At 41.5% G+C, this 19,750-nt stretch overlaps 1 long non-coding RNA gene across 1 annotated transcript; it reads left to right on the top strand.

The window, feature by feature from the left end:
• Positions 1-914: 914 nt before the first annotated feature.
• Positions 915-18,938, top strand: LOC124059882. The gene is made up of 4 exons (XR_006843462.1): positions 915-1,299; positions 3,123-3,212; positions 3,929-4,023; positions 18,540-18,938. It is a non-coding gene; the product is annotated as an uncharacterized LOC124059882 (long non-coding RNA).
• The last annotated feature ends 812 nt before the right edge of the window (positions 18,939-19,750 follow it).

Below are 19,750 nucleotides of genomic sequence, written 5' to 3'. Positions count from 1 at the left end.
TGGAGGAAGAGGTTTTTAAAATCACCAGGAGACAAAAAGGTGCTGATTGCAGTCCACAGAGGAGAGGTTTTTTTTTCTTTCTTTTTTTTAATGGTTGACCATTAAAGAACTCGTGAAGGTATGCGCACTAAATTAAAGGAAGTAATATGCAATGAGCTATGCATAGACAAATAAATGCAGGATCTGTTTGAAGAATCTTTTAAGTACTTTTGCAACATGAAAAGAAAGAGTTCTAGTTTTATGAGTTTGAATAGTTTTATCTCAAACATGCTGACCCTTGAGACAAGGGACACCAGCATACGTCGATCAAAATGTTAATCACAGCCATGGTTAACAAAACTATTGTTAATATCAGACACTACAATGATATAAAGTACATACTGAACCCTGAGACCATCACACTGCTTCAGGCGCTGGCACTAAACATCACCATCAAACATTAATTGCTAATGAAGATCAGCCGCATGTCCTCCATCTGTGTGAAACGCTCTGGCTGTCTCTCTTTTGTCATTTGTGGTGCAAATATTTGGTTTGAGATGCAACAGCCCGATAAAATCCAGTCCTCGGCTCAGTTCTGACATTTTGCTGTATTTAAACTACACAGACAAGTCACTGAATGTAAATTTTAAGTTATACATCCTGATGGAAAAAGATTAGTCTAAAATAGTTTTATATCTGAATTCAAGCTGCTTTTGTCTGCAATATTTAAGTCCACTGGCAGCGTCAGTCACTCTGTTAGTTCACCACTTCAGTGCAGACAGAAATCTCTCAAAAACTATTGGATGGACTGCAATGACATTTGATGACGTTTGTTCATGGTTCCCAGACGATGAATAATATTAATCTTGGCCATTCACAGAGAGGGACTGACATCAAATTTGGTACAGAAATCCATGTTCCTCTTACTGTTTTTTGTAGCTACTGTTTTTGTCATTCTAATTTCATCTCTTATGTGATTTTTTTTTGTGCTGTTTTTGTTGAACATTTGTTAAAATCATAGGACAGCTGGTAACCTGACAGAAAATGGGATTATGCATCTCAAGAAAGCTTAATAATAGCATTTGTCCAATAGATTCAATAAAACAGATACATAAGCGATTAGCCAGTCAGTGGCAATGGAAAGAAGAATCAATAAACGATTTGTAACTCTGACTACTACCTAATTGACATATTTTTCTCACTGATTTGTGCAGATTAACAGCTGATTGGAGGTGCAGGCAGATGGCGCTCAGTTCCTCCTCGTCAGAGGAAGAAGGAAGAGGAGAGAGACAGAGCCGTCCTTAACAACCTCCCAGCTGGGTAAGACAAATGGTGGGACTGATCAAGACAAGTCAAGTTTATTTGTAAATCAATTTCCAGAAAAACCTCTGTGACAAAGTGCTTCACAGACAACAAACACAGATTAAAAACAAGGACACAAAGAGTCAGAGTCACAGACGAGACGCAGTGAATGATGCTGGTTCACTGTGCTGTCTGCAGACGTACCATATGCCTCCTAATGGGCACCAGGGGGCAGAGTGACTGATCGTGTGTGTGTGAATGAGTGAATAAATTAATGATTATGTGAGCGAATTACTTTGCGGATCCACGAGGGGCTCTGCATCAAATAACTAACGATAATAATAAAAAAAAAGGGACAAAAAAGAACAAGAGGATCAGTAAGTCCAACAGATGGGGCCAGAGTTTTTGTGTTAGGGGGTGGAGAAGCTTTGTGCAGCTACTTGCATGTCTCTGTGTTTGTTTGTGTGTCTATGTGTGTGTGTGTGTGTGTGAGAGAGAGAGAGAGAGGATGAAATCACATTGGAGCCCACTGGAGAAATAAGGAAATAACAGACTGCAGGCAAGTAGATAAAGTGAAACGAAGGGCTAGCGGCTGACGCTGGTGAGGGAGGGGACATTGTTGTGGAGGGCAGTCAGACGGACTCCTGAAGTGCTTCTTGGCACGCCTCAGTGGAAAGAGCCGCCGACTATAAGTGCTCCATTGCATTGACATTTTGTCATCAAGAGGGTGGAGGACATTGTCCATAATAGCAGATTGCAAACATCGTTTTCTCCACCACTTCCCTGAGTGTGTCTGGTTCATCCCTCCAGCAGGACTGGCTTTTCTCAGTTCTCACCAACTTGCTCAGAAATGTGTGTCCCCCCTGAAACGATACTGTGCCCTGCCGACAAATACCCTGAATCCTGTCAGAAAAGCTTATGGACTCAAGTCTGACAGACAGGGGATTAGCGCTGAACCAGTTTGTCTAATAATTGATCAATAGAAAATTAATTGACTTAAAAAGAAAATGAACTGATTAATCCTCTGAGTAATTTATCGAGCAACAAATTGCTGAAGAGTCCACAGCCACACCAGCAGCTCTGTGAGGATGTACGGAGGCACAACTAAGAGCTAAATGCTAATGTCAGCCGGCCATCATCAGGTCACAATGATGTAATGTGTTAATGTTACATCATCATTTACCGCATTCATTCACTCGTTCAACACTGAGAAAGGCGTACTGGTCCTAAACATCACGTACTGTGGAGGCTGATGGGAACATCATTAGTTTTATAGTCATAAATCAAAGTATTGGACAATTTTTAAGACTAGACTTTGATTGGAAAATGAATACACCTGGCTGCTCGACTGTGCTTCAGACAAAGCGAGCAATTTGACGATGTGACCTTGGGCTCGGGTTAAGTGTGCTGTGCAATTTGTTTCTCATTTTATATTTAAATGACTGCCTAAATGAACAGAAAATTATAAGCATCATTAGTTTGAGTTTGATGCACAAGATTTCAGAGCTGCTCTGGGGTCAGAAATAATCTAAACTCTGCAATAATACACAGCAATAACTGGGTTTTATTTAGCGATCACACAAGTAACTTTCTATCATAACTTTCTACAAGCATTAGAAGCAGCATTAATGTCGAGATCGCTCACCTTTGTCAGTGGGCTTCGGTGTAATGAAATATTCATACAAAAATGTGCGCATTTGACACTGCCCACTGAGGTTTAACAAAACCAAATTTAGCCTGAAGATGAGCTCTGCCTCTGTGAAGCCCGAGTCACCTCAAGAAGAACGGTCTGCTCGGTCATTTCATGCATTAAGTGTCAGTAATCCCGTTTTCTATCAAAGTGACTCTCCAAGCACTCAGAGGATTGGACTTCCGCCACATGGCGCCTGGAATGAGGAGCTCCTCGTCCCATCAGAAATCTACCACCAAAGGTGAAGATTACTATGTTCCAGCCACTTTTAGGTTGCAAATGTACTTTTATGCACTGTGGGACAGTTTAGTCTGCATGGTCAGAAGCAGGAGAAGTTCTTCCGCCTCATGAGCAGTGATGCTAAACCAACAAACAGCTCTGAGGAGAACAAACAGCAGTCTGTTCTAATAAAACTACTCATAGGGAATACATTAAGTCTGACTAATCAATAATTTATTATGAGACACATATACTGTAGTTATTATCATAAGCAGGTCTCATTCATTATCAGGAAAGCTTGTGCAGATGGTGCTTTCTTGCTGCCCTGTTTTCTTTTAATGCTGTAGGAGATCTTTAAAGGGGCCGAAAATCAAAAACGCATAAAAGAATACAGGAGACTCGTGCTTGTCACTACACAGGACGTCAACATTAACGATGTCCTCCGCAGCTGATAGGTAACATCGGGCTAACTCGGTTAGGTGAGTGCTCTGATAGGTAGATAGATAGATAGATAGATAGATAGATAGATAGATAGATAGATAGATAGATAGATAGATACTGTATTGATCCCGAGGGAAATTCAAGACCTCTCAAGACCTCATGTTTCTACTCATGGCCTCTTGTCCATGAGTAGAAACATGCTTGAAAAGAAAATTTCCCATGTGAAACTGCTCACAAAAAGGTCTCTAGATCACCTCGAGTAACCAGGTCATGATTTCTGATATTTTTCCCCTCTAGTTCCATTACGTTGAGGAGAAGGCAGACATTGCCACGGCTGATATCTCCACACCTCGGCAACTCACTCCAAAACAGACCAGAGAGATAAAAAACAGGTAAGAGCATGCATGTTTGACTTTGGGATGAACTGTCCCTTTTTAAGGCTATGATTTGGGATTCGTCTTTACTTTTTAATTAATGGTTTAGTATGTAAAACACTAGTGAAATACTGGTTCCCAGAGAACACAGTTACATCTCCAAATATCTTTTCTAATCTGTTTAACAGTACAAAACCCAAAGTTACTCAGTTTAGAATGATATAAAGCAGAGAAAAGCAGCATATTCTCATATCTGACAAAGTGGGACCCATGAAAATCGGGCACTTTTGCTTGATAGATGACCAAAATGATGCAATTATTTTGTGTCGGTAGCTGAAATCCTCTTAAATGTACCTGGGTGTAATTTCTCCCGAGCCAGCCTGACTGTGATGTGAACCTGCGCTCACGTGAAGTCGCCTGCAGCCATTTTTCTGTCGGGGAGCGTCTTTGCCACCAAGTGTCAGTGTTGCAACGCTGTGCCGTCGCTTCTACGTGTTTGCCCCTGTGTTTGTCTGAAGGGAGGTGGAGGGAGGTGGAGGGAGGGCGGGTGCAGGGGGACAGGCTGACAGAGGGAGTGAGAGAGGCAGCTGCTGGGCAGATAATCACTCTGTCTCATACTGTAGTTGTCTTCCTCCTCTCCTGCCCTCTCCCTCTCTCTCCCGTGGCTCTGCATGCCCCAGAAACAAGGTAGTTCCGTCTAATTGCTCTAATGGCGTCCCATCCTCATTAGACTCTTGACCTTGGCTGTGCGTGATAAGAGTAGGTCAGCGTGGATTAGAAGTGGCCCCCTAGGTCTCCTCCACTCCCCCAGTTAACAGTCAATACCTCCGACTCAATTCGCTCCCCTGAAATAAACCACAAGTGTTTCCCTGTTTGAAACCAGGCAGCATCCAAGGCCTTTCTTTCTTGTCTTGCATGCGAGTGTTACCTGACGGCGGTGACGGCACGTGTCAGGCGCATGTTTGGGACCAAAAGCAGTTCTTCGCTGTAGTTTTAATAGCAGTCTATCTGCAGAAGTGATTGTGAGATGAACGTGTCAGTCTGTGTGACACATTATGATTCTTTTGTGTGGTGTTACATTTAAAATAAACAGTGTACAAAATGGAACTCAGACGATGAAACACTACACTATGTAGACAAATGTATCCAGACAGACCTCTTTATGGGGCTGTTTTTCAGGGGTTGGTCTCGACCCCTTACTTACACTAAAGGGAAACCAAGACATTTTGACCAATGCTGTGCTCTACTGCATGAATGGGAAAACATTTCCACAGAAACACTCCAACATGTTGTGGAAAGCTGCAAAGCTGTCGGTGTGTGTAGAATGAGACGTCATTAAAGTCCCTGTTGGTGTGATGGTCAGCTGTCCCAATACTTTTGTCTATATAGACTTTTTGTCTATGCATATGTACCACTATCAATATGACAGCTTTTAAATAACAAGAAACTGCAGCTTTGCTAAATAAGATTTGAGAATTTTTGTTGTCTTTACTTTTAAAACTCTTAACAAACAAACAGTTCTAAGAGATCCATCTGAAGGGTTTTAGTTTATGTTTTATGTTTATGTAAAAATAAATAAATACTATAGAGCAATAAACTTCCAACTATTGGTATCAGTATCGGCCTCATTGTTAGCTCTGCTAATGTTCATAAAGCAGAACTGGATTGGTTTTTTCATGCTTTTCATGTAGTGAGTGAATACTGTAACAGTACAGCATGAACCACATGCCACAGCATGCATAGACTCGGTTGTTTTGCAGTGCCTGTCAGTAAATTGACCTTTAAAATACATAAGTGTGTGTAAGAGTGTACATAAACATCAAACGTCTTGTTGTTGTCTTGTCTGAGCGATGATTCAAACCCAAAAATATCCAGTTTACTATCTCATAAGAAGACGAAAAGAAGCAAATTCTCCCAACTGAGGGGGTTTTGTTTGTTTGTTTTTTTGCTTGATAACTGATGACATAAATTATTAATTCCTAATAAAATTTAGACGCAGATTAATTTCAGCTGTAGCTTATTGCTTTGTCACATGAGCAGCTTTTTGTCTGTCGCCTCTTTGGTTTTTAACAGAAACACGTTACATCAGCAAGTAGCTACAGTTTAATGCTACCCTAAACATGCAGTTTCTGGATATCACTGGAAACTCTGGGAGTCAGGATCTTTGGACAGGATATTTGATTGAAAGAGATAAGAAAACCCAACCAGAAGCTTTGAAGAAAACAGCAGCCTCTTTGGCTTTGGACAAAACCCAAACATTCAGGACAGGATCTGCTTTGTCCCCCAAGAAACACTATCAGTGCAAAATGATTTGTCGCCTGTAATTCTGCCATGCAAATGGTCATAAGAAAAAAATTTGAGTTCCTGTAATAGGTCAGACAAGAGGATGGAAGGAAAAGGCAGCACAAAACCTTGAAGTGCTCGCTGTAATGATTCCTCGCTGTGGGATATAATATTCACACCTTTTCCAATTCGTAGCTCATCTCAGCACAGAGTCTGTGTTTGAGGGGGTGGAGGATGGCACAGCAGAAACTGTGGCAAACAGACAGATGTAGACAGAAAATGTTGAGTTGTACCCCCTCGAGACAAAACGTAACAACTACATTAAAAGGGGACGTGCTGGAGAATCTCTGCAGGCAAAACAGCAATAATTTGGTTCCATAAGAGCCTTATTAGACTCCTATCTACCTATGCAATTACACTCAGAGCGGCTAAGCTCCCCGGGAGGAACCACTCCTTCATTCTGCCTCGTCTTCTGTGTACCTAGAGGCTGTGTGTGCGCGCACATAAGCCTGTGTGTGTGTGTGTTCCGTCGTAAATCATAACGGCTAAGTGAGAGAAAGGGAAAAGGCAAGTGACACAAATACAAAGAGAGACGGTGGACCACAGAGACGGAGCTGGATTGCATCAAAGGACAACCACAGCACTTTCATCCCTTCAAATTCAGAGGCACGGACTGCCCTGCAACCCTACCAGCACTTCCTGTTTGCACAAGACCTCTGCTACCGAGTGCTTTGAGGCTTGCAATAAACAAGTGTTAATGTGCTACCTCTGCGAGAAACTCCAGCTTAATGAAGGATTTGCTTCCTGTGACCACCGCTGCCGAGGGACCTGATGATTGAGAATACTTGTGGCCTTCAGCTATCATTATGTTATGGCTGACCCTTTATTTCTGGCAGCATGTTTTCAAACCCTGCAGTAATTAATAGGATGCAGGCTGCGTTTATTGTGAAAGCGAAGACATGGTGAGAATGAAAAGGAATAAACTGTAGAGTCATAAGCAGTTTGGGAGACAATCAAAGTGTAAACTTGTCATCAGTGTGCCGAGGTTCCCAGAGATGCATAATAAATGCTATACTACAATCACACGTTTATTTATTCATATCTCTTTTCTCCATCTTCATCCATCCATTCACTTCTCGCTGTTAAATGCACGCAGACATTCTGTAGGATGGATATTCAGCTGAAAATGTCAACGGCAGAAATGGAAAGGTCTTCCATGTGACGCCAAACCGGCTGATAGCACATTAATGCCGTCGTCTTTAAACATTTATGATGTTGAGACATTTCAGATATACTCACTGCTGTGCCGGTTCTTAAATTGTGTTCTTTCATTTACTCAATATTAGATTTAATTTGCACCAGTGGTTTTATTGTTTATCTCTTCTTGTTGTTTTTCTTTTTTTCTTTTCTTTTATTTTTTGGAGACATCTGGAATAAAAGCAAAATGCTTCAACAAACAAGACAAACACTGCCTCGACTCATTATATCAAATCAACAGGGAACAAAACTGTCTGACTAAATTACATCTCAGCAGAAATGACACGCCAAAGTCCCTAAACAAATACAAGACCAAAAAACAAAAATAATCATCGCGATCACAGTGTATCAGAGGAGCAGTGAATCCGTTTGCACAATGCTTTACGGCGACAAACCATGAAGCAAGATGATGTCCTTGTTCAAAGAAAATCAATTTCGGCTGAAAATGATGGAACTGAAGGATACTTTCAGTCGGGAGATTCTCCCTCACGTCCCTCATCATTTCTGTTTCAATCTCTCTCACTGCCAGCGTCACTCTCAGATGTCATGAGATTTTTTTTTCCCCCTTTAACAGTTACACCTTCCCTCCTTTTTTTATCTCCTCAATTTGCAGTGAAGACATCATGTGGAGGAAGGAGCAGAGGGAGAATTCAAGGCATCGAGAGTTTTATTAATTAAGACTGTACATGTTAAATCCATCTTTTACATATTTGTGGAGGCGGCTGCATGTTCATTTAAGAGTCTTTTCTCGGCATTCAGCTCCACATCACTGGCAAAGCTTCAAATCTTCATCTGCTTCAGGAAGGTGAAGCTTTTGATACCTCACAGAAAGGCGAGATATTAATAGTGTGGGGAAACAAGTAAACAAGCCTCTGAAACAAGGAGGAAAGAGTACACCCTCACTGGTTGATCACAGCATTATCTATATACTGTACGGGTGTGTGTGTGTGTGTGTGTGTGTGTGTGTGTGTGTGGAGGGGAGATGGACAAACCCAGGGGTCCGTTTATCTAAGCTGACAGAAACAATTTACAGCACTGCCAAATGGGGAAGAGAAGCCCCCCTCCAACACACACACACACACACACACACAACCACACACACACACACAACCACAGTGAACTGGAGGGGAACCAGACAGAGAAAACAGAAACTGCGTTGCATCGAGAAAGAGCCCAGTAACACACTGGTGGCCCTGGTATTCTTTAGCCAGCACCGACCTGCCCGCCCATCCATCCATCCATCCATGCATCCATCCATCCATCCATCCATCCATCCATCCATCCATCTATCTCTAGCTCAATTGTTTCATTTGTTACCTCCACCAATGAGGTGACATCTCAGCTCGTGTTTGTTTGTCTTTTAGCAGTTTCAAAACACTTGAGGTTAGATTTCAGGCCAGGGTGATTAATTTTTTGTTACAGAGCCGATCTGTCACTAGAGACTAAAACTCGTTCAGGGCAGGCAGCAGTTGACCAGCTTTACAGCCTGGACCCACCAAGTGGCGCACGAATAGCACACATTTACACACATTTAGTGTGTTCTCATGGTAGATTTTTTTTTTTTTTTGCTTTTCGTGTCTCATTTCGTATGCCTGCTGAGGTGAAATTCACTTCAAAGTCCCAATCGAAACGAAGGTGCAAATATTCTCAGTTGAGGTTTGAATGACATCGAAAAAAAACCCAAAACGTCAGATCAAGTAATGAAAGTGATGAAAGTCACCTGACTTTGTCCTGTCCGGCACGTCCAAAATGGACAGCATCAAATACACATAAAAGTACGGAAAGTTTAAAATGTGTGAAATGGGACGTGTAATATTCTTAAAAGTCTTGTGCTGTTAATACATCATCTCATGAGAATATGTCAGACTGTAACAGACAAACATGGACCAAAGTGATCTAAACCCAAAAATCTACTGACTAGCTGTATAACAAAACTATGAGGTGTGGTTAAAAGTTCAGACTTGAGATTATTTTGTCATCCTTGAATCTTAAGCCAAAGAGAAGTCCTAAACATTAGCAGGATTCTTTAAAGCCCTTAAATTCGTCCTTGAACCAGGACAGGAGTTGCGATCTCCCTCTCCATATGACCGCTTGTTATCACGGGACCAACATTCAGCGTTGAGGTCATGTGATGACGTTAGCTGATGACTTCTGTGTTTACAGACTCACTTTATTCAGCTTACTTTATTTCACTTTGTGCACACACGGTTGTTTCAGTGGAAAAGTAACACTTACTTTAGTTTTGTATCTCACTGAGCTCCTCTGGCGAAGGGCCGGAAGCCAGAAGGGCAAAGATGGCCAACAGGGAGATGAATAAATTTTAAAGTGTCTGTGCTGGTCAGGTTTGTCAGCTTTCCCCATTTGTCTGTCTAGAGCCACTTTGTGGTTGTATTCTCTGGCCTTCTTGTGCGTCGTCAACACATTTATTTAAATATGGAAAATTATTATAAATACAATTATTATTTAAGTGGAAACAGTTGTGCAACGATTTCGGGAGGTTGGGTTGTGTTTACGGGGTAAAGATTTGGCAAACCAGCTGGATTTACTGTAGACTGATGATTTATAATTACAAAGCTGTGATGACTTTAAGTGGTTCCCATCACATCAAAAGTTGAATCCCAACATGTGCACCCTGAGAAGGTTTCAGCTTAAAGTCACCAGGGAATACGACAGGAACACATTTCAAAAGGAGGAGTTGGTGTCCCACCAAACAGCCTTTGATGAAACTACATCCTGTGATCAGCAAATAAACGAGCTGTAGAGGATTCGGCATCCAAGCAGTGGGTGCATTTACAGCAAAAGGCCAGGACCAGCTTCACAGATAATGAGCAACAAAATAAACAAAAAAAACAAAAAACAAAAAACAAATAAATAAGTAAAAATAAATTAAAGCATGATGCCTCGCAGCAGATGCTGGGAAAATATGCATGATTAACACTACGGCTGGTGGAAACAACAGCCAAGTGTACATCGTCAACTTTTCTCATATCTTATGCTGCGTCGCTAGCAAACACCCACACACCAACACACACCGACAAAGGCAGCATTAAGATGGAAAAGAACAAAACCGAATAGAAACGAGACTAGAAAACAGCAGAGTAGACCTGAACAATAACAATAATCAGATGTTTGTGAGCGTCTGATGACACACCATAGACACTGTGATAGTGCACTACACAGTGTGTATATACAGCAGATTAATTCTTGACTAGAGTACAACAGATTAGAGCAGAACTGCAACTAATAGTTATCTTCTTTATCAATCAGTTTGCTAAAGATGTTCTCAAATAAGTGAAAAGTTGATGTCAAAATACCAGAAAATGGTCCAAAATGGCCATTACGAGAAAACAAAACAAAACCAAAAATCTGCATCTGCTTCCTGTCATAAGACAAAGACAAACAGCAAATTCTCACACCAAGAAGCTGCAACAAAGGAGCGTTTGATAATTTTGTTCAAAACAAGTTACAAAGCGCTTTAGACGGTAGGATGAGGATTAAAACATTTCAGGACTGCAGTGAAGCGTCTAAAATAAATTAAATGACAAATAATTACAGAAATAAACTGAAAACAGCAACCTGCCGAGGGATCTGAGGCTTCGCTCGGGATCACAGAGGAGCAGCAATTCAGCAAAATGACAGGCAGCTAAAATCTTAAAATCAGTTCTAAAACGTACTGCTGGCCTGTGAAGAGACGGCTAAAACAGGGCTGTTATGATGCGTAAAGATCTCACGACTTCCCTGGGCCCCCGGTGATGTCCTGAAATGCCTAAAAACAGTCAGATTTTCAGTTTAGAATGAATCATGACAGGTGGCACGGTGGTGCAGTGGTTGGCACGGTCGCCTCATAGCAAGAGGGTTCGAATCCCGGTCTGGGCCCTTCTATGTGGATTTTGCATGTTCTCCCTGTGCCTGCGTGGGTTTTCTCCAGGTTCTCCAGTTTCCTCCCACAATACCAAAAACACGCACATTAGGTTAATTGGCTGCTCTACATTGCCCCTAGGTGTGAGTGTGAGAGTGTGTGGTTGTCTGTCTTTGTGTGTTGGCCCTGCGCCTGACTGGCGACCAGTCCAGGATGAACCCCGCCTCTCGCCCGTAGTCAGCTGGGATAGGCTCCAGCTCCCCCGCGACCCTGACGGATAAGCGGTATAGAAAATGGATGGATGGATGAATCATGACGGTAAAAAGCTGAAAGCTGGGGATGTTTGGTCGTTTGTTCTTGAAAAGTGAGAATGATAATAACAGCTGATTATTTTTCTAATGATTGGCTGATCGATTGATTGACTCGTTTCTGCAATTCAACAGAATGTAACAGAAGAGCATAGAATTCATTCATTGGGCACCAGTAGTCCAAGTGACCGTCCAAAAGTGAGAGAAAGATCTTCACTTCTCTTATGTTTGCAGTTCTCTCATGCAGTTTTTCTCTGTGTGTAACGACACTTTGCAGAGTGTGAGCAGGGTCAGTGCAGCCTCTGGTTACGCTGTTCAGAGCCACGGAGAGGAAACAAAATGCTGTCAGAGGAAGTTGAAAGTGTCTTTAAGTGGCCTTGTCTTCCTCTGCAGCCTCCAAAATTGGAGCGCACGATTTCTCTTGGCTTCCTTAAAACAAAAAAGCGCACTCTGCCTCACATAGTCGGTCCACTTCTCTGTTGCATAATAATTTGCCTGAGGAAAAACCTGGCTGTGGGAGGTAAAGCCTGGCATTTTGAGACATCCAATTCAAGGAGAAGCAGGCGTTCCATGAAGAAATCTGTACATTTTTACATGCACACTGATGCTTTGATGTTAATGTGATTATCAGAATGGTGACGTAGACTCGCTGCATGTGACATGAACATGTTAATCTAATTACATTGCTTCAATTAGGGTCATGTTGGGAGCATTAATACGAGCATTAAGATGTCAAGTGCTGCGGTGTATTGAACAGTTTGTACAGATGTTGATGCTCCACCACGAGTCACATCGATCATGTTGTTTGCCACAAGTTGTGAAACTTGCCCAACACACACCGGGCCGTTAATTTTTACAGCTCCAGTCTGTATTTACACCCATCCTTCCTGCCCGGAGACTCTGAATAATCTCAGGAAAAATTGCAGAGGGGAAAATGATATGACAATATTATGAAGGGGAAATGATTGACATGCCATGGGGCAGCAATTAGATGACAAATCTATTGAATTAAAAACTGCAGTGTGGATGACTGAGAGAAAATATGAAGTTCTACTGCAATGCATTTAAACAGCTTACTGAAATTCTTCTCATAATCAACACGAGGCCCAAATGATTGTGTGCATATAAACAGTGTAAGACAAAACCCACTTGATGAGTTTTTGTGAATCAATAAACCTCTCGCAAATAAATGAAAACTCCCATGGAAGAGCCAGTGAGCATCCCTTCCATTTCTGCCGCAGTAATGGACTAGAGTAGCTATCGCAGCCTTTTAAACCTTTTTTCTCTTGGGAAGCGCTTTCACCATGAATAAATTTTGCCATTCAGATCATGAATATAGAGGGAATATAGAGAGCTAATATGGAACAGCTTTATACTGAACCGTCTGACTGTTGTTGCTGAGAGGTTTCAGGAAGTGCAATCACAGACACATTCAGAACACAGCTGCATATTACATGTATATGTCAGACAAAAAAAATAAAGACATTTCATAAGAGAAATGGGTAATATGGATAAAATCCTCTCTTACATTATGGTGATATACTGTTTTAAACAAACAACCCTATGTCATTAAAATTATGTTTTATATGACTAATTTGATTTTGATAGAAATGCGGTGTCACCTGCAATGTATTTTTCTCTCAACACGATGAAAGAACGTTTTGAATGTTCATAGTGAATGTACACCATATAGACGAAAGTATTGGGACGCCTGGCCATTACACCAACAGGGACTTTGATAACTTTGCACATTCTAAATACACAGACAGCTTTGCAGCTCTAACAGCTTCCACTCTTCTGTGAAGGCTTTCCACAACATGTTGGAGTGTTTCTGTGGGAATTTGTGCCCATTCGTGCAGTAGAGCATTTGTGAGGTCACACACTGATGTTGGACCAAAAGGCCTGGCTCACAATCTTTTTTCCAGTTCATCCCAAAGGTGTTGGATGGGGTTGAGGTCAGGGCTCCCTGTGGGCCAGTCAAGTTCTTCCACACCAAACTCATCCAGCCATGTCTTTATGGAGCTTTGCTTTGTGCACTGGGGCACAGTCATGCTGGAATAGAAAAGGGCCTTCAACAAACTGTTGCCACAAAGTTGGAAGCATAGCATTGTCCAAAATGTCTTGGTATGCTGAAGCATTAAGATTTCCCTATTAACCCTAGAACACTAACGTCGGGTGATTTTCACCCACACAATTTTGAAGTGATCGAATTTTACAACCAAATGAAGGGATGTGTTGATACTTTCGACCAAATGTGTGCTCAGCACAGCTGTGAAAGAAAAACCAAGAGGTGGCCACTGTGTGTCCTATATGGCATGATGAACGCTGGTGTGATAAACTGTATTTTATCCGAGATATTATATCGGGTAAAATATACCCAACGTTAGTGATGGTGTTACTAATTTTAACGTTAGTGTTCTAGGGTTAAGATTGCCTATATAGTGCCTATAATAGAGCTGTAAAATCAGCCCTAACTGAATTTTTTGCTACTTGGGAGGAAGCAGAAATGATCTGCATACGCAAAACTGATATCACATCATGGCTAAATTCTTAGCAAACATTTACTTGAACACCCAGCAGCTGTGAAGCAACATTAACATTCATAAACATTCAGTTGTCTTTCTGTCCAGCATTTACTCTTTCTTTTGGCTCTGTTTTTGGTCTCCAGCAGATTATTTGGCTCTCTAGCTGATAAATGCTGCACTGTGTTATGCGAGAGCAGTGAGGGTAAACCAGTGAGTGAAGTTATGGGCCAAACAACTAAATAATAAACTGAAACTTGATATGAAGCTCCATAAAAATGAGAGAAGCTGCACATTGAGGTGATATTTCTCTTGGGGTCCATTGAGATCACTGTGAGCAGGTATCGTGTTGGTAGTGTTGCTATTTTATGAAGCAAATAGTTTTTTATTAGCTTTTATTGAATGAGTATTGCAGTAGCGTCCACACAAGCTGCCTTTTTTTTCCAAGCATTTCTGAACCTCAAACACAGCAGAACTTTCTGGACAGTCTGACATAAAAAGTGCTAAAGATCAGTAAGTGACGCTACCGACATACAGGAACTGGTTTGACGCTGGCATGCACGTCACGTCCCTTCTGCAAGGGAGTACAGAAACGCGAGCTCGGGTTTATTTGATGGAAATACGGCAGAGGGTCCCCGAGGGAACCGGGATCTTTATTCTTTTGTTTCTGTTCCGGAGTCATAATTTGGAGTTAACTTACAATTTGTATATTTTCACATACACACACTGAATTCGTCTTCTGCATTTATCCCATCCTTAGTTGAACACACACATGCAGCACCCGGCAAATTACATGCAGTGAAACACACACAGGAGCAGTGGGCAGCATCAGGCGCCCGGGGAGCATATTGGGGGGTTAAGTGCCTTGCTCAAGGGCACATCTATTAGCCGGCTGATGTGCCCTTGAGCAAGGCACTTAACCCCCCAATATGCTCCCCGGGCGCCTGATGCTGCCCACTGCTCCTGTGTGTGTTTCACTGCATGTAATTTGCCGGGTGTTGCATGTGTGTGTTCAACTAAGGATGGGATAAATGCAGAAGACGAATTCAGTGTGTGTATGTAAAAATATATATACTGCCAATAAAGTTGATTCTTCTTTGTCCTTCAAGTGTCCAAGTCTGAGTGCATAGACCTGTAAACACAGGCACATGTACACACACGCACTCCAAACACAGCTTGTTATTAGCAGTTATTATGTGGAGGATTTTTTGCCAAATTAGTTTTGAAGCAGTGAGAATCGAGAGCGCAGCTTGTTGTTTAATAAAAAACTAAACTGAACATTTTTTACCTGCCAGTCGGTTTGCTTTTTAATTATGACTGAGACAGCAGTGAGTTGGAATGAAGTTGGCTTGATATATTAAAAAAGTAGCTTCAGTGTAGCCATGTTACAGATGCTTTAGCTGGCTACATTTCTGTGTTGGGGAGCGGTTAGCTTCATCACGATGCTGCCTAATGTAAAGTAACTGGTAGTTTAGCTCAGTAGACGTGGCACATCACTGCAGCGACATTTAAAATCTTGATTATTGTCACTTTAAGGTTAGGTAAAGCTTGTGATTGTGGTAAATACTGAAAAACACTCAATGACATGAAACACAATTACAGACAAACAGTTTCCTTGGTTCTGAAAACTGCATCCATGGATCATCAAACTGAGAGCAAAGCTTTACACGAGACAGTTTTTCTTTCTAAGCTGGCAGCAATAAAGTTCTGTAAAATACAATAATGACTTTCCAACTCGTCTACCTCTGGACTAAATCTACCTCTTATTTTATACTTAGCATTTTGTGTCATAGTGTGTTTTATGGTATTCAAATATACCGGACTGCTATGACAACCTAATTTCCCCTCGGGGATGAATAAAGTCATCTATCTATCTATCTATCTATCTATCTATCTATCTATCTGTTTTATTTATTTATTAATATTTTTTGGACGAGGTTCTAGATATTTAGATGCTTATTTATTTATCTAAATATTTTACTGCATAGGTTTTTGCACGAGGTACACTATATAGACAAAAGTATGTGTGTGTATTTAGAAAGTGATGTCACTAAAGTCCCTGTTGGTGTAATGGTCAGGCGTCCCATTACTTTTGCCTATACAGTATACCAAATATATGAGCAGCTGAGTGTATACTGACACCAAACCCACCGAATTCCAGAAGATACTTGATCATACATTCTGGTATTAATATTCAGTCAACTTATTTCTCAGCTGCTTCATAATGATGAGTGAAAAGACACACACACACACACACACATATATATATATATGGATGTATACACACGTAACACATATCCTCTGACCTCCAATGGATTTGCTGCAGTTCAACCATCTAATATGAATGGAAAAAGAGAAAATCAGTAATTATGCTAATGTTAGAATATATGCCTCCTATCTGCGTTTGTGGCCACAGGTGCTGATCTTCAACACTCACAATTCATGTTATATGCTGACAGATGTGAGATGAAACATGCAAATGAGCCTGGTTTTCCCTTTAGCAAGGTCTTCTGACCTTCATCCCACAAAGCCGCTCACAATCTCGCTTAATTTTGATCAGGAAATGGTTATACTGGCCGAGTTCCTCTGAGGGGAAAAAAAAAGAAAAGAAGAAAGCATGTGAATGACTTAAGCGACTTAAAAAATGGAGCAGATGGCAACAAAATCCAGTGACCTGGATTCTAGAGAGGATAAAATGTACAATTACTGTTAATTCTCTCATTTAATTATAGCCAACAAAAAAACATCTTGACAAGAAGCCGGGTTGAGAAAATCCAGAGTCACTATTGTTTGCTGTCGTGCTTCACAAGCGCCTCAAAGTTCCCCAGTGAGCCTTTAGGTCCCACGCGCTGTGCTGAGATTATCTTTTATGGCAATCGTGTGGGTGCCACCGGCCTGACAGGGTACGTATAGGGAGGCGAGTATTTAATAAAGGGTTTCTGTCGGATCTTCATTTCCATTTTTATAACAAGTCGTCAGCTTTGCCCCATGTAATCAGGGTATTTACTCCGTACAAAAGAAAGGGGAGATTAGAGCATCACAGGACGGGATTATAAAAACCTGAGACCACAAAGACAGCCAATCACTTCCAGAAAATCCCTCAACATCTTCAAGCTTTCATCTGCCATTTCCCTGTTTACTCTCCACAGTCCTTCATCCCTCAGCTTTCCTTTGTTTCTCTTGCTCTCATTTAGCTCTCTTCTTCCATCTCTTCTTCACATTTCCTCTATTTGTTGTTGTGCTCTGCTTTTTTTTTTTTTAGGAACATTATGAAACACTTGCGATTTGTAAACACATAAAAATGACACCTGATCCACTGAGTGAACACTGGCACTAAATATTAGTTTTGCAAATACGTGTTCTTTCTGCTTTAACACTGATTACTGTGAGCCTGCAACAAATTGGCTGGTGAAATACAAAGACACTACAAAAGAAAGTCAAGGACATTCAAAAAACATAGGAAAAAAAATGCAGAAGCAGTGATAGCAAAATGAAAAATTGCCTACAAAATAAAACCCCACAATGGGTAAAGAGAAAACAACTCCGCTCCCTGACTGCATAACCCATCCTAGACAATATCAAGGCAATTTCAGTTCAAATTTAAACTGCCCACTTGTCCCTTTTTCATGAAGCAGATAGAATCTGAGAGCACAGGCTTTGAGAAAAGGTCACAGATAAGACCCGGCACTCAGATGATACACAGTGAATGGCAACGCGGCGCTGCTACCCCTGATTCAAAGCTTTTATTCTGTAAATTGATGTGAGAGAAAAAGCCAAACCGCTGTGATAAACAAGCAAGCTATGAAACAACAAAACATACAAATGAACACCATGTACTGTTTCTCCCACTTCTGCCATTACAGTTTAACAGAAAGTGACAGATTGAAATGTCTACTGTTTTAGCAAAGGGACGGGGATTACACATAATCACGGTAAACTAACATGGGAATGGAAATAAGACGAGCTGCTGGATCTCAGATTAGTGAAGGTAACAGTTAGGACTGTGCAGCTAAAGTCATGAGAGGAATGAAATTTGCTCATAAAATGGATTTGCCTCGTCTCGCCCAACGAGCGACTTTCATAATAAATGTTGCATCGGTAGGCAAGTATGAGGCACATGTGCCAGATATTTTTCAATCAGGTAAAAGCACAAAAGAAAATCACAAAATGATTCAAAATTGTCCAAAAATTACGCCCTGTCAGCATTTGTAATGTTTGGATGCAAACCACATTATTTTAGCAATCAGTGGTTGGTGGGGTGTGAAGAAGATGAAGAAAGAATCAGTCGTCTTCTCTCTTTTTCAGTTCAGCTCTACACAACCGCTGCTCTCGAAGGAACGAAGGAGGAGAAACTCTGGGACTGCGTGGCAGACGTCTCCTACTCGACAAGGTGAAGCAGAAGTTACCTGAATGTAACTCCAGTTCAACACGGACGATCTGTACGACACACCAAATGGGAACGCAGTACACTTAGTTACTGTGGGGGATATAATGAAGACGTGGAACAGCCTCATCCTGTGAACAGGTGACATCCAGTATTGAGCTATAAATCAAAGCTCACCTTCATGCAGATGAACAATATATGTGTTCAAATACGCAGTGCCAGCCTTGTAAGTGCTTTAGAAGGAATGAAATTAATTAACGCCTCTTTTGAAGGCCTCAGTATATTTTGTTTTAGCGAGAAACACGGTTTGAATCCTTGATATGAAGTCACTCCTGGGTGTGCCTCAGTCTGTGAATCTCAGCAGGACACGCAGGCATCAAACAAAACCAATCACTTTGTAAATGAGATCAGTGGGAAGCTAATAATATATCCGCTCCAGTGTCATTGTCTTCCACCGCGGGCATCCACAAACTTTTTGTCATCTGATTCCAGTAAATAGAAAATACCCGTCGTGAGTCCCCCAAGGAGGGGCAGCCATTTTGCTGCTCTAGTTTCCTGTTCAGTGCTGACCATGATGGATAGACAGCAGCCAGCAGCACAGTAGCACCACCAAAGCACAGTCTTTTTTTGTCCCTCGTGATAAAATTAGGCGAGAGCTACAGATGAATCTGCACCGGCTGCTCGTATGTCTGTCACTCACTGCGATGGATTATCTGGGACACCACCAATGAGGTTTTAGCTACAAGTCTTCTTCATTTTTTCTGCCATATTTGAAACTGCACTTATTGAAAAAGTGCACCGTTGCAGAGTCTGTTGCTGGTGCTGAATGGCTCTTCTCTCTCCTCCACCTGGTGGTATAGATGTGGTATATTGTAACTGGTTTCTTGTCCCATTGCCGCTCTGCATCAGTTGTGGGCCAACAGGAACTTGTTTGTCTCTGGTGTTTGCTGATGTACCTTTTCACAGTCCAGCTGCTCTTCCTGTCTCCTCTCATGCAGGTCCGTCTTTCCTGTAAGTGTCCGACTGTCATATTGTTTCCAAAAATACAAACTGCAGCACTTTATCCATCGTCTCTCTCCATCTGGCTGTCTTTTGCCAACATTTCTCTAAGACTGGCTGGAATGGCATGAAA

The sequence above is a fragment of the Scatophagus argus genome, chromosome 5 (genome assembly GCF_020382885.2).
Source record: "Scatophagus argus isolate fScaArg1 chromosome 5, fScaArg1.pri, whole genome shotgun sequence".
Lineage (NCBI taxonomy): Eukaryota > Metazoa > Chordata > Actinopteri > Scatophagidae > Scatophagus > Scatophagus argus.
This window is presented reverse-complemented; position numbering and strand designations above follow the sequence as displayed.